The sequence below is a fragment of the Pan troglodytes genome, chromosome 15 (genome assembly GCF_028858775.2).
Source record: "Pan troglodytes isolate AG18354 chromosome 15, NHGRI_mPanTro3-v2.0_pri, whole genome shotgun sequence".
NCBI lineage: Eukaryota > Metazoa > Chordata > Mammalia > Primates > Hominidae > Pan > Pan troglodytes.
In genome coordinates, this window is record NC_072413.2 from 71,745,034 (window position 1) to 71,759,249 (window position 14,216).

At 46.9% G+C, this 14,216-nt stretch overlaps 1 protein-coding gene and 1 non-coding gene across 5 annotated transcripts in view; one reads left to right on the forward strand and one right to left on the reverse strand.

Moving 5' to 3' along the window:
• Positions 1-2,115, reverse strand: part of MIDEAS (mitotic deacetylase associated SANT domain protein) — a 73,351-nt gene extending 71,236 nt beyond the window's left edge. For 2 of the 4 annotated variants that reach the window (XM_063793009.1, XM_016926381.3), the window contains exon 1: positions 1,121-1,219. The gene's annotated coding sequence lies outside the window, so the exon portion shown is untranslated. Of the gene's footprint in view, positions 1-584; positions 721-1,120; positions 1,220-2,031 lie in introns of those variants that run through there. The other 2 variants (XM_016926382.3, XM_016926384.4) reach the window with 2 other exon arrangements.
• A 10,914-nt stretch (positions 2,116-13,029) lies between these two features.
• LOC112205505 (small nucleolar RNA U13) lies at positions 13,030-13,133 on the forward strand. Its single transcript, XR_002939455.1, has one exon. It is a non-coding gene; the product is annotated as a small nucleolar RNA U13 (small nucleolar RNA).
• Positions 13,134-14,216: the final 1,083 nt, after the last annotated feature.

Sequence of the window (14,216 nt, forward strand, 5' to 3'; positions counted from 1 at the left end):
GAGGTCTTGCACAATAGCCTGTGTATAAACATCCACGCCAACAATGCCTGACTGTGCAATCACGCTGTAATTACAGGCCGGCAGGAAGCTGCTGCTAGGAACTGCACCATTCAACCTCTAGGACACCCCATCTCGAGTCTCCACGGCTCGGACGCACTTTCGTGCACACACCAACGTGTCCCCGCCGCCGCCGCTACAGTTGCAGTCTCGCCACTGGCCCGGGCCGCCAGCCCCTAGTTACTCTGCAGGAATGTCCCAAACTTCTCAGCTGTTCTTTAAAAAACCCTGCGCCACGAGGCTACCGAGGGCGGCGGGAACCACCGTCAAAGTTCCTGCAGCACATTCCTGCAGCCTTTGCAGTTTTAGGAAACAGAAAAGAACGAGATGCCACAGAGTCCGCTGGAAGCGGGTTTCTGAGTTTTATATAGAAAACACTCACATATGTACGTGGGTGTGCTGACAGTTTTTATGGCTAAATTGCAAAGTGTTAGGCCTTAGCGATCACTGTCAGGTTTGGGACATGGTTGGGGAGGGTAAAGGGGGAGTCAGGAGCGATTCATTTCAAGGGGGCTTGGGGACAATACCGGTTTGGTTTTCTGGAAATGCGTAGGGTTGTTTTCCCAAACTTCCGAGCTGCTCTGCTCTTCGTCCCAGGAAGGCCAAGCAAATAAAAGTCCGGGGAAAGTTCCTTTAACTTCCTTCCTGCGCCCTCGACAAGGGCTGCGAAGAGGAAGAGGTCATTTCCCAGGGAAGCACCGGGCAGGGGCCGAGAGCTGCGCCCAGCCTGCAGGGATGGAGGCGCTGGGCGGAGGGCTGGCTGCAGACGTAGGCCCCGGAAAGCCCCTTCCCCCCACCCTGCCTCAGGCCAACGGCGCCTGGAGCTGGCCCCGCTGCAGCCCTTGCTGTTTGAAGTCCCGCGGCAAAGCGGCGACAACACCGGCGCAGCCCGGCGCCCCGACCCCGGCCGCCGAGCTCCCTCCCTGCAGCACCCCGGCACCCCAGCGCCCGGCCCAACCCGGCACCACATCCGCGCCCGCGCGGCCCAGCCCGAGCCCCGGAACGATTCCGAGCCCCACGCCGGCGCCCGGTGGCGGGAGGGGGCGCCGAGCCCGCGGCTTACCTGCGTGCTGGATCCCCGGGCTGCTCGGAGGGGTGCGGGGCGCAGGCGAGTGCGGCCCGCAGACTCTAACTTTGTTGCTCTCGGGACGGCGCAGTCGTCACTTCCTCGCGGAGCGGGCGGTGCGGCCCGGGCTGTGACCCAGCGGCTCGCGCGGTGGCGCGCAGGGCCTTGCAGCCGGCCGCCCCGCCCGCGCCCCCGGCTCCGCGCGCCCCTGGCCCCAGGCGCCGTCTCCCCACTCTGCGCGCCCTCGGCTGCGGGGTAGCGGGCAGCCCTGCGCTGCCGGCCACCTAGCCTGCACCCCCCGCCCCGGGAGGGAAGCCTCGCTCCAGCCGCGTCGTTTCCGCGCCGAAGCGCGATCCGGGGCCCCGCGCTGGAGTCCCTTGCTCTCAGGCTGGTCTGGAAGGTGGTGGTGGGGTTCAGGGTCCCCGGAAACCTGGGGTTCCAGGGTAAACACCAGTACACACACAAAGCGGTGGGGGAGGGGAAAGAAAAAGTTTTTCCGTTTGGTGTTGGGGCTAAAAGGGTCATGTCAGAAAGCAGTGTGCTCTGTGTGTTCTTAATGCCTAAAGTGGGCCTTAAAACAAGGGTCCCTGTCCCCACGTTCTCTCTAAAAGTCTGCATGATGTCCCTCGTCATTTCTACGGGTTATAAGTGAGCAAGACGTTTACCACGTATCACACTTCTGGGGGCTATTTCAGCGCCCAAGCTGGGGCTGCAGAATGGTTTCTGTTCTAATCCTCCCCCGCGATTTCCACCTCTTTACACTCAACTCACAGAAAATAGAGTCTGATGCATTCTGTGTTTCATCACCGGTCAAAAGTGACTTTGAGGGTAGGGTGGAGGCCTGAGAAGGGCAGCTTCAGGCAATAGTAATCCTGAAAGTTATCATTGCTCAAAATAAATGTGCTCACCTTATTAAAAAGTACAACGGAAAGCCACCTTTAGGATAAGTAGCAACCAAGTCCTTAAACAGCAGTCTTCAAGGAAGAACTCCTGATCTCATAAGGCTGGAGAAAAAACGGGGTTAGCCTTTGCTGGTGAAAAAAAAAAAAAGACATTTGAAACTGCAGTGAAGGGCTTTCATAACAGAAACATTAGCTTCATTGTAGCTTGTCGTGGAAAACAGGGACCTTTTAATAGGTGGTTCAAAAGCATCAGTTAGGGCTCAACAATTTTCCTTTTTTCCCCAAATACTGCTTCTCCTAGCACGTTGGTCAGATAAAACCTCCCCCCTTTCAATGCTTCATCTTTTTATGAAAACACAGGAAACCATAAACTTGAGTGAAGGCTTTGTTCAGAAAGGTGGATGTAAGACTGATGGAAAATGACATTTGGGAAATGATCCCCAGGTCTGTGTTAATCCCTCATGGAAAGCCACAGACTCACCCAAAGATAGGCATATGAAGATCGAAGTTCTCCTAGCAACATGAAATCCTCCACGTTGCAGCTGCTACGCCCTAGTTCTGATTTTTACTAAGACATTAATGGCACATTATAAATACAAAATGTGCAATGCAAGAAAAATAATACTGTTTTGAGAAATAAGTGCATCATTAGACTCAATAATTAAAGTTCCCTGAAATTCTTCTTACATCACGCTATTGTGGGGAGATGGTGAAGGGATTGCCCATTTCAATTTTGGAATAAATAGAAGTAATTCCTTAGTGCATTCTGCTTAAGGCAACCAATGAGAGAATATGTTAGCCAGGCTTCTAAAGGCAATCATGTGATACTCCATATTTGCTAAAACAAGAGCTGAATATTTTTTTTGTTCCGTATGCAATTCCAAATTTTCAGTCACAATTTCATGAATATTCAGTATTTCTGCATGCCCAGGAGTAATTAGCAGACAGTGTAAATGTGTGAAGGCCTGACACTTACACATACATTGCTTTTTTCTCTATATAAGGTGGCAGTTGCTGGAGTACCAGGGCACCAAGTGGAGGATGTGGTAGACAGCCTCTAAGATGCGCCCCCTGCCAATGATCTCTGCCTCCAGGTATTCATACCCTTGTATAATCCTCTCTCCTTAAGTGTAGGCTGAATCCATTGACTGAGTTCTGACAAATAGAATATGGCCAGTGATGTGATGTTACTTCTGAGACTAGGTTATAAAAAAAAAAAACTGCGGCTTCCATACAGGGTCCTCTCTATGCCTTTCACTCTCTGGGAACACTCACTGTGGGGGAAGCCAACTGCCACGTCCTAAGGCAGCTTGGTAGAAAGGGAGCTAGGCCTGCCAACCACCATTTGAGGGAGCTTGGAAAGGGATGCCTCTCCTTCCCCCCATGTTAATCAAGACTTCAGATAAGACCTTCAACCCCAGCCAACAGCTGAAGGGCCTCCCTGGGGCCCTTTAGGCAGAGGCACCCAGCTAAGCTGCCTGGATTCCTGACCCACAGAAACTATAAGATAATAAATGTTGTCTTAAGCTGCTGTGTTTTGAGGAATTCATTACATGGCCACAAATAACAGAGACCAGTAGAGAATCATTGGGGACCCAGTGACAACCCTGCACAGCCTTCCTGATAGAACATGGAAAGGAAAGCAGGGGCCAGAGCCAGATCTAAGCATAACACAAACCCCAAGAACAGAAGGCCGAGCTCTCAGTCCTTTTGCAGAGCGAGGGTCATTCTTGAATTTAAACTAGGTCAGGGGGTGTGGACTCCTGCTTGGTCCCAGGCAGCCCTGGTATTAGGTGTCACCTACCTGACAGCACATACAGATGTCTTTGTGTCACCAGAATTGACATCTGTCCAGGCATCCTCTTCCTCCTCCTCCAGGCATTTACCCTGATCCCTGAGGGCTTGGCCCAAACAGTGGCTGTGGAGTCAGGGCTTCATCCTAGAAGGAGAGTTGGCAAGAAGGGCCTTCAACCCTGGCAGCCAGAAGGGGTAGGCGATTTTGGTTGGGGTGGAGGGTCAAAAAAATAGGAAGAAAGGCTTCTGGTCATGCTGTTGAAGAGCAAGTCGTGGACTATCTCTGACAAGGATTACCTCCACACTGCTGCCAGGACGAGGGAGAACATTCTGTCCACGTGATGGTGTCTTTCTCTCAGCATCATTTCCTCTCTGGCTGGAACAAATTATTTACTTTTAAAATATAAAACAAAGTTTCAGGAAGCAGGAGAGATGTCATACTCCATCCCTGACCAGGGCAGGAATCTACTTGTGATTGCCCCCACGGCTCCCTCCCTTCAGTCAATCCAGTACAAGCCAGCAATTGTAGAGGCCGTTTCTGTTTTCCCTCCAGAGACACTAGGCTCTGATTTTTCTCATGTGCAGTGGCCGCAGCTGCTGTGTTGCCATGCCGTCATCCGGTTGCTATGACTTGTGAGGTTGTGGATGTGCCAGAACGTGAATCTATTAATTTAACAGGAACTAGGCTCAGCACATATATTCCTTGTTAGGTCATTTGCTTTGCTACCTAAACCACATCCAATGTGTTCAGCAATGGGCATGTTTCCTAGAGTCTGGCTTTGCAAGAATGCCAAATGCCCCAAATTTTGAGTCTGCACAGTCAGTTTTATATAATTAAATTACTGTGGAGGACAGAAAGGCATTCTAGCATGGGGATGCAAGCACATCATTTCAGGGAAAAAAACCAAGGAGGGGGAAATGGTTAAAGTCACTGGTCCTAATTCTTTATGCATTTAAGTCTTCTCTGCAGGAGGTGTATATACTCCTCCCTGAGCCCAGGTTGCTCACCACCAAGGTCTGAGCTCTCCAACACCACACTAGGCGTCGTGTGCCACCATAGAGGGAAACACCATCCTTTTCTGTTGTGTTGAGCACACAGACAAGCATTGTCTTATTTTTTTATTTTTTTTTATTTTTTTTGTGACGGAGTCTCTGTCGCCCAGGCTGGAGTGCAATGGCATGATCTCAGCTCACTGGAACCTCTGCCTCCTGAGTTCAAGCAATTCTCCTTCCTCAGCCTCCCAAGTAACTGGGATTGCAGGTGCCCGCCACTACGCCCAGCTGATTTTTGTATTTTTAGTAGAGACGGGGTTTCACCATGTTGGTCAGGCCGGTCTTGAACCCCTGACCTCAGGTGATCTGCCCACCTCAGCCTCCCAAAGTGCTGGGATTACAGGCGTGACCACTGTGCCCGGCCCAGTGGAAGGAGGCGTTTCCCACTCACTCCTTCAGTTAACGCTCACTGGGTGTCTATTACTGTGTATGCTAGGGATGCAGAGATGAAAAGGACAAAGTCCCTAGTGGGAGAGAATGACATACATTGCAATGCAGTATGAGAAGTATTTGAGTTGAGCTTTGCAGAGAGCACTATGAGATCTCAGAGAAGGGGGAAAGTAAGTCTGAGGAGAGGGGTTATGGGTCACCACCAGGGTGTTTCTTTTTACAAAAAGAGAATATATTAAAAATTAACTGGATGTATTGCATCAAGTAATAATAAGTATTGTTTTGTGTAGCATTTGTTTCAGTTAGGTACTATATATGTACATTCGTGCAGTGTCAGAATGTAAAACAAATTTCCTACATTCAGACAAAGAAGTGTGAAAGTTCTCGGTTTAGACAGTGATAAATAAGGCCAGATGCGATGGCTCACGCCTGTAATCCCAACACTTTGGGAGGCCGAGGCGGGTAGATCACCTGAGGTCAGGAGTTGGAGACCAGCCTGGCCAACATGGTGAAACCCTGTCTCTACTAAAAATACAAAAATTAGCTGGCTGTATTGGCACATGCCTATAATCCCAGCTGTTCAGGAGGCTGAGGCAGGAGAATTGCTTGAACCCGGGAGGCAGAGGTTTCAGTGAGCTGAGGTCGCGCCATTGCACTCCAGCCTGGGTGACAAGAGCAAGACTACATCTCAAGGAAAAAAAAAACAAGAGAGAGAGAGATAAAGTGATAAATAACTACCACACACTGAACGCCTTTGATAGGCCAGGCATCAGGGTGTTGGTGTCCCACTGTATCGCTGAAGAGGTTAGCTATGATTTAAGAGATTTTCCAAATCCTTCCAGATTCTCCCTCCTTAGTAAAGCAAAGGCCACGCCTGAATGACTAGCTCCTGGAGTCTTCTCTTAGCAGAGCAGAGGCCGTTTCCACCAGAACAGCAAGGCCAACTCGAATGTAGAGACAGAGAAAGCCCTAAGATAGATAGAGAGAACCTAAGATAGAGAAAGCCTCACTCCCTTTCTGGCCTGCTGTGGGGTGGGAAGGGTAAGGAGAGAGAAGAGGGTCAGAAGGGTCTCATGCTTGTTCCTCTTCTCCAGGTCTTGGATGGGGTCTAGACAGATGCACTACTTAATGAGTGGTACTCCGTACACAGAGGGGGCTCTCACCCAGCTCCCCACTAGGGACTCTGGGAGGAACTTGTATCCAAGGCTGTTTTATGCTCAACCAGGGCAGCCATGCCAAAGTGAACCTGGCAGTGAAAAAACCTGAGTAGGCAGAGAGAAGCTCTGAGGCTGAGCTCTCCTGAGTCCCCCTGATTCTTGCATGGCATGGATATCATGTTGGGAGCCAGCAGCCTGCTGTGTGTGGGACGGCCCTGATGGGGCAAGGTGACCCTACAGCAAGCTCAGAGGAGGTCAGGGGTCTGTACCACTGAGAACAGAGGGAGAAATGAGCATGAGCATCAAGTTGCAAGGGGGAGGAACCAGTGTTGGAGGGAGAGGTTCGGCTTTGTGAAAGAATGGACCGCAAGTTTGCCTACCAGAGCAGCGAGGCCTGAAGAGTAAGCAGAAACCAAGAGGACAAGGCAGCTTGGTATGGGGCATAGGAACAAGGATTCAGGATGATCCACAGGCTGCCTGGCTGCAAGGCCCATCTCTGCCACATACTATCTATGTGACCTTGGACAGGTTACTAATCTTTTTATGCCTCAGTTTCCTTATCTGTAAAACGAGGATGATAATAACAGTTGTACATATATGATAAGGTTGTTATGATAATTAAATTAGTTTGTAAAGTTCTTACATATAAGCATTCTATAAGCATCAGTTAAACAAGTAAATCATTCACCAGACAATAGGATTCTACATGGATAGCAACATCACATGTCTCCCACACCCTCAAATCGGACTGTCAGTTAAAAATTCCTGCAACCAGCCAGGGACGGTGGCTCACGCCAGCACTTTGGGAGGCCGAGGCAGGCGAATCACAAGGTCAGGAGTTTGAGACCAGCCTGGCCAACATGGTGAAACCCTGTCTCTACTAAAAATACAAAAAATTAGCTGGGCGTAGTGGTGGGTGCCTGTAATCCCAGCTACTCGGGAGACCGAGGCAGTAGAATCGCTTGAACCTGAGAGGCAGAGGTTTCAGTGAGCCAAAATTGCTCCACTGCACTCCAGCCTGGGTGACAGAGCAAGACTCCATCTCAAAAAAAAAAAAAAGAAAAAAATTCTCCCAACCATCATCAGCTCAGCTCATGGGGAGGACTGGATCAGTTATAGACTGCACATTTAAGATGTGATCTACATTACGGCCAGGCGCAGTGGCTCATGCCTGTAATCTCAGCACTTTGGGAGGCTGAGGCGGGTGGATCACCTGAGGTGAGGAGTTGGAGACCAGCCTGACCAACACGGAGAAACCCCATCTCTATTAAAAATACAAAAAATTAGCCGGGTGTGGTGGTGCATGCCTGTAATCCCAGCTACTTGGGAGGCTGAGGCAGGAGAAATCACTTGAACCTGGGAGGCAGAGGTTGCAGTGAGCCGAGATCATGCCATTGCACTCCAGCCTGGGCAATAAGAGTGAAACTCCATCTCAAAAAATATATATATAATCTAAATTAAAAGGCTTGACACTCCCCAAACACAGTCTGGCTGGGAAGACAGACACAGCAAGTCTTTACATTTATTTACCTCCGATTGTCCAAAAGTAATTCAGAAGGGAACTGCAGTAGGCAGAATAAAGATCTTCCCCCAAATGTTCATATCCTAATGAATATGTTAGGTTTCATGACAAAAGGGAAATTAAGGTTGCAGATGCAATTAAGATTTGCTAATTAGCTGACCTTAAAATAAGGCAGTTATTCAACCAGACTTCCCTTCTCCAAAAAATAAATGCATAAAAAATAAAGCGATTATCTTGGATTATCGAAGTAGGTTCATTGTAATCACAAGTGTCCTTAAAAGTGGAACCAAGAGGCAGAAGAGGAATCAGAGTCAGAGGGAGATGTAATTATGGAAGAATGAATAGTTGAAGACATACAGCATTGCTGGCTTTGAAGATGGAGAAAAGGGGTCATGACCCAAGAAATGCAGATAGTTTCTGGAAGCCAGAAAAGGCAAGGAAACAAATTCCCTGGAGCCCCAGAAAGGAACACGATCTAGCCAGCACCTTGATGTTAGCCTGGTAAACCTGCATTGGATTTTTGACCTACAGAACTGTAAGGTAAAAAGTCTGTGTTGTTTTAAGCTGCCAAGTTGGTGGTAATTTGTTACAGTAGCCATATATAACTGGTAATTTGTTACAGTAGCCATAGAAAACTAATGCAGAGATGTCTTCTAAATGTGGTGTTCTCTGTGAAGTGTTTTGCCAGGTATTAGAAGCCCTGGTTTTCATATAAGAGCCTGAGCAGAAAGTCGAATTAGCTGGGCCAAGAAATGTCCCAGGTTGCTGGGTCACCAGAAGGTTTCCAAAGTAACAAGCAACTAGAAAGTCAATGGCTTGAGTCCCAAACTCTGAGACAGTATCCTTTTTTTTTTTTTTTTTTTTTTGAGACAGAGTCTCACTCTGTCACCCAGGCTGGAGTGCAGTGATGCAATCTTGGCTTACTGCAATCTCTGCCTCCTGCGTTCAAATGCTTCTCCTGCCTCAGCTAATTTTTTTAGTTTTTTTTTTTTTTTTAGTAGAGACGGGGTTTCATAATGTTGGCCAGGCTGCTCTCGAACTGACCTTGAGTGATCTGCCTGCCTTGGCCTCCCAACACGCTGGGATTACAGGCGTGAGCCACCGTGCCTGGCCCTGAGACAGTATCTTGAAAGTACAATCTGATTGCAGGCCCCTGGCTTATGGATGAACTCTAATACACATATTCTTTCTTGAAGCTTCTTCTCAGACTTGTTAGCCTCGCAGGCCACAGTGTGGAAGCCAAGTCTAGAAACAGTTAACAAAAGTAAAGCGGAGTCAGCTGTCCAAAGCTGCTGTGGAAATTCTGTGCATTCGACGACCGCAGGAGCCCAGCAAGCCTGTACAACCACCCAGAGTTTGTAAATCAGTCTTTCACAATGGATAGAAAAACACAAACCCAAGCATCAAGGCAAACTGCATGGCATTTCTGGGACCCAGGTTGCCCACGGATCCTAGTTCTTTCACCCCACACAGGGTGCTTTTTCCTGTCTGAGATAGGTGAATATTTATTGGCAGGCACAGCTCAAAGGTTAGAGCCCACCGCACAGTGGGGAGGAAGTATTTTCACAGTTCTCTGCCAGTAATAAATGGTGGTCCTTGGACATCAGTCTTAGCATAATGTGGGAGGTGTCTTTTGGGTTCATAGGCCAAGAGGTTGCTGGGCATTCATGAGATTACTTTAGGGCCCACAGCTTCTTTTAGGAAGAAGGAAGTCTTCCTCTTCTGGGTGTGGTAATATCTGGGGATTACAGCAACCAGGTGTGTGACAGTATAGAGTCCATAAGGGGCTGCACATCTTCAGGGATTTTCATGAACTGAAATTCTTCACGATAGCACCAAGAAACGGTGCATAAAAGCAATAGTTTATGGATTGCTTGGACAGGGCAAAAGACTCCATGATCCCTCTAATTTATCCCCTTTTACTTCCCAATTCCAAGTAGAGTTCTCCAGGAGGCAATGAGCTAGAAGGACCTCTTTGGATAGCCAGTTCTATATTTATATTTATATTTATATTTATATTTATATTTATATTTATATTTATATCTAGAGAAGCCTACCACATCTGCGGGAACATCTGTGGTTCCCATATCACTCTTTTAGAATCACCAGCTAAAGATATCCCACTCAAATGGCCTTTGCCCTGCACCATTGTGCTTGGCCTTGTTTTACTGACATAATTTTTGCCCTTTGCCCCCAGTTGGAGGGTGTGGCCACTGACTCACCTGCCAGGAACTCATTGCCTGAGTCCAGTCAACAGGTTAACTCCCATCTGAGTTGGTTGCAAAGAGCCTGAGGACCTATGGAATGCCACAGAATTCCTCTGTGGACCACATCCCAGGTCCTGGTATGGTTCCAGCAGTATCTATGAGCTCCTGTCCTCAGTTGCTTTGGCCTTTCTTTAGCCTAGGAATTTATTCTTCTCCAGGCAGAGGAATAAAACGAACAGCCATTATTCCTGACAGCCAGAGGCCTGGATTCAAGGTCTTGGTTATAGACGCAAAATATCTGCCTCAGATGTGGACCCCACATAACAAATAACACCTTACTTCATGGCCCATGTAGTCCTCATTTCAGATGAGAAACTAGACCAAGTCAGGAATCTTGGTGACTGCATCATGGTGACTGTTAGATCTTAGCACATTTATTTTAGGTATTGATAAATATGATGTAAGAGATGAATGAACATTCCAAAACCAACTGCAGTGTGGCCACCCTGGGTTCTCCCAGCGTGCATTATTTTCAGGAAGCAGATAACATTTGGGAAGTTATATTCTTTCTCCCAATTGTGAATTTTTGGAGCTTCTAGGGTTTTCTAATAGCTATGCAAAGGAATGATTTGAATTGTCTAAACCCAGTCAAGGCTGTGAATTGAGGGCTGTATACATCAAAAAATAAGACATGTGTCAAAATCCACAAGCAAGCCTCCAAATGCTCTTTCCATTACTGAAACCAATAAGAATCAATATAGAACAGAAAGCACTAGTGGACTTGGGCTTCTGGTTCTCCATCTTCCTCACCCTGTGCTTTCCAGTATGGCAGAGAACCATGAGCTCACTTTCCATAGACTGCACGTACATAACACTTGTTGGAAGACTATTCTCCGTGGGTCTCTCCCATGTCTGCATGCCTTGTGAGCAGAGTCACTGCCCTTTGTTTCAAACCAACTTTTTAACAGAGCTGCTTTCCCAGAACAAAGTAAAGCATGCTTACTGTCCATTAGCTAAGATTCTGAGCAGGATGCTTCAGCTCACACCTAGGCAGAGGCAGGAGGACTGCTTGAGCCCAGGAGTTTGAGGTTGCAGTGAGCTATGATTGCCTGGGCAATAGAGCAATATGCTGACTCAAAAAAAAAAAAAAAAAAAAAAAAAGATTCTGGTTCCCCAAGCTTAAAGCTGTGCTCTCTTGTGATATGCTTTGCTGTGTGTACAGATGTCACCTGGCCCCCTTTGCATTGTCTTTGGGAACTGGGACTCAGGAAATGAGCACAAGAAAATGTCAGTATTTTTGCTATTGCTATTGCTATTGCTGTGAGCAAATAAGACCTTTTGTTTCAGACACACCTAGAAGTCTTGTGTCTTCGGCCAGCATCCATGAAACTGCGGCAGGCTCACTTGTTAGCTTGCAAGTAGGATAAAATCTTAAACCCTCCACAGTTCTTGACAAGCTCTCATTTCTTTCTCATATAACACACTCCTTCAATCCACCAACGAATTCCCCTCACCCCTGTGATCCTTAAAGCCACCTAGGCAGTTTAGGTCAAGGGGAAACTACTCATGTAGAAGTGAGAACAGACCAAATTAAAGAGCAAGACTGAGGCTAAACCAGGACCTGGTGACAGGGCTGAGATATCCGGAAGTTTGGTTTAAGGCTGAGACCAGAGAAAGATCATTGTAATTCTGGGCTGTTTATAGCTATATTGTTGGTTGTATGTTCCAGCCAATTGACTGACAGGCAATTCTAAACATGCTTAAGAGAACAAACTTATTGGTTTTCTCATCTGTAAAATGAAATGAGTTAGATTAGATTGTTTCTGATATGCCTTCTAGCTGTAAAATTTGTGCTTTATAAATCTGTAACAGGGCTGCCTAGCATACACATTAGGCACTTGACCTAATTTAAAATAATGATTGCAAAGAGGACTATGACGTAGTGGAAAGGACGTAGCATTAGCAGTTAAGAAGCCTGAATTCTAGGCTTAGTCTGCCACTACCTAGCTGTGTGACACTGGGCAAGCCACTTAAATTACCTGGAGGAAGCAGGTGGGGACGTAGACTTAAGATGATTTTGGATGGCTCAGAGATGTGGCATTAAATTATATATTGAAAAAGTAATTTTTATTTTCAGTTCTCTTTTTGTTTTTCTGATTATCTCAAAGAGAGAGTCTCAGGTTAGTGCTGGTGTGTCTTCAACAACTCTTCAATACCTCCCATCCTCCCTTTTTGGCAAAGAGAGAAGTCTCAAGTTCAGATACTTCACAGGCAGCGCTAGCTAGATAGCATTTAATAACATTGCCCAGCTCTCTTTGCTTTATTTTTGTTTTGCCTTCCATTTGTGGCAAATAATTCAAGTTTTCCACTTATAAGAATGATGCAAAGTTTCCTTTAAAAGTAAATTAATTATGAAAATGTTCTAAAATTGATTGTGGTAATGTTGCACAATTTTGTGAATATACCTAAAAAAAAAAAAAAAAAAGCCCACTGAATTGTAAGCTTTATATGGGTGAGTTGGATGGTATGTGAATTACATCCCAAAAAAGCCGTTTTAAAAAGTAAATTGAGGCCAGGCACGGTGGCTCACGCCTATAATCCCAGCACTTTGGGAGGCCGAGGTGGGAAGATCATTTTAGCCCAGGAGTTTGAGACCAGCCTGGGCAACATAGTGAGATCCTGGCTCTACAAAAAGTCAAAAAAATTAGCCAGGCATGGTGGCATACTCTTCTAGTCCCAGCTACTCAGGAAACTGAGGCAGGAGGCTTACTTTGAGCCTGGGAGGCCTAGGCTGCTGTGAGCTATGATTGCACCACAGCACTCCAGCCTGGGTAACAGAGTGAGACTCTGTCTCAAAAAAAAAAAAAAAATTTAAATTGGTATCCTTTTGTAGTTCATAAGCATAACGATTGGCTTTTCACTTTCATGTGTGAGATGTGCCTCACTCAAACCTTGTTATATTGTCAGCACATTACCCATCTGATGTGGAAAAAAAAAAAGAAAAAGAAAAACATACGTTGGAACCAGGTATGTGCCTGTAGTCCTAGCTACTCGGGAGCCTGAGGCAGGTGGGTCTCTTGAAAAGGCTGTAGTGTGCTATGATCATATGTGTGAATACTAGCCATTGCACTCCAGCCTGAGCAACATAGTGAGACCCCATCTTTTTTTTTTTTTTTTTTTTTTTTGAGGCAGAGTTTTGCTCTGTCACCCAGGCAGGAGTGCAGTGGCACAATCTTGGCTCATTGCAATCTCTGCCTCCTGGGTTCAAGCGATTCTTGTGTCTCAGCCTCCCGAGTAGCTGGGATTACAGGCATGCACCACCACACCCAGCTAATTTTTGTATTTTTGGTAGAGACAGGGTTTCACCATGTTGACCAGGCTGGTCTCAAACTCCTGACCTCAAGTGATCCGCCCACCTCAGCCTCCCAAAGTGCTGGGATGACAGGCGTGAGCCACCGTGTCTAGCCCCATCTCTTAAATAAAAGAGTACATTGATTAATGTAAAAAAGGGACTAATTTAAATAAAATATTAAACAAAAAATAGTAAAGTTTTTGTTCCGAAAAAGTTGTGCGGAAGATGCGAGACTAAAGTTTGGAGAAACAATGCTATGTGATGTTGGACATGTTTCTTAAGTCTCTGACCCTGATTCCTGGCCTACCAAATGAAATGGTGATATCTCCCTGGATTTGTTAAAAGGGAGATAACATAGCACAGGAAACCCTCAGCCCAAGGTCCTGCACAGGGATGGCTTCTGATGAAGGGGAATGGTTGATGAATTGACTGAGCTCCCACCCTGGTGCCAGGCCCTGGGCTTTCAAATGTCAACTGCATCCTCACAATAACTCCACTGCAGGAGCTAGTGGTGCTGTTCCCATTCAGCAAGCCCTGGGGAGTAGTTGTTGTTTATTCTCCTTTTACAGATGAATGAGCTATGGCTCAAGAGAGGTTAAGTAACTTGCCTGAAGTCACAGAGCTAGTGAGTGGCTCAAGGATGAGGTTCAACTCAGACTCTGACTTCAAAGCTCCTGCTCTTTCCCTTTTACCACATTGCCCCCTCTTACCCGACC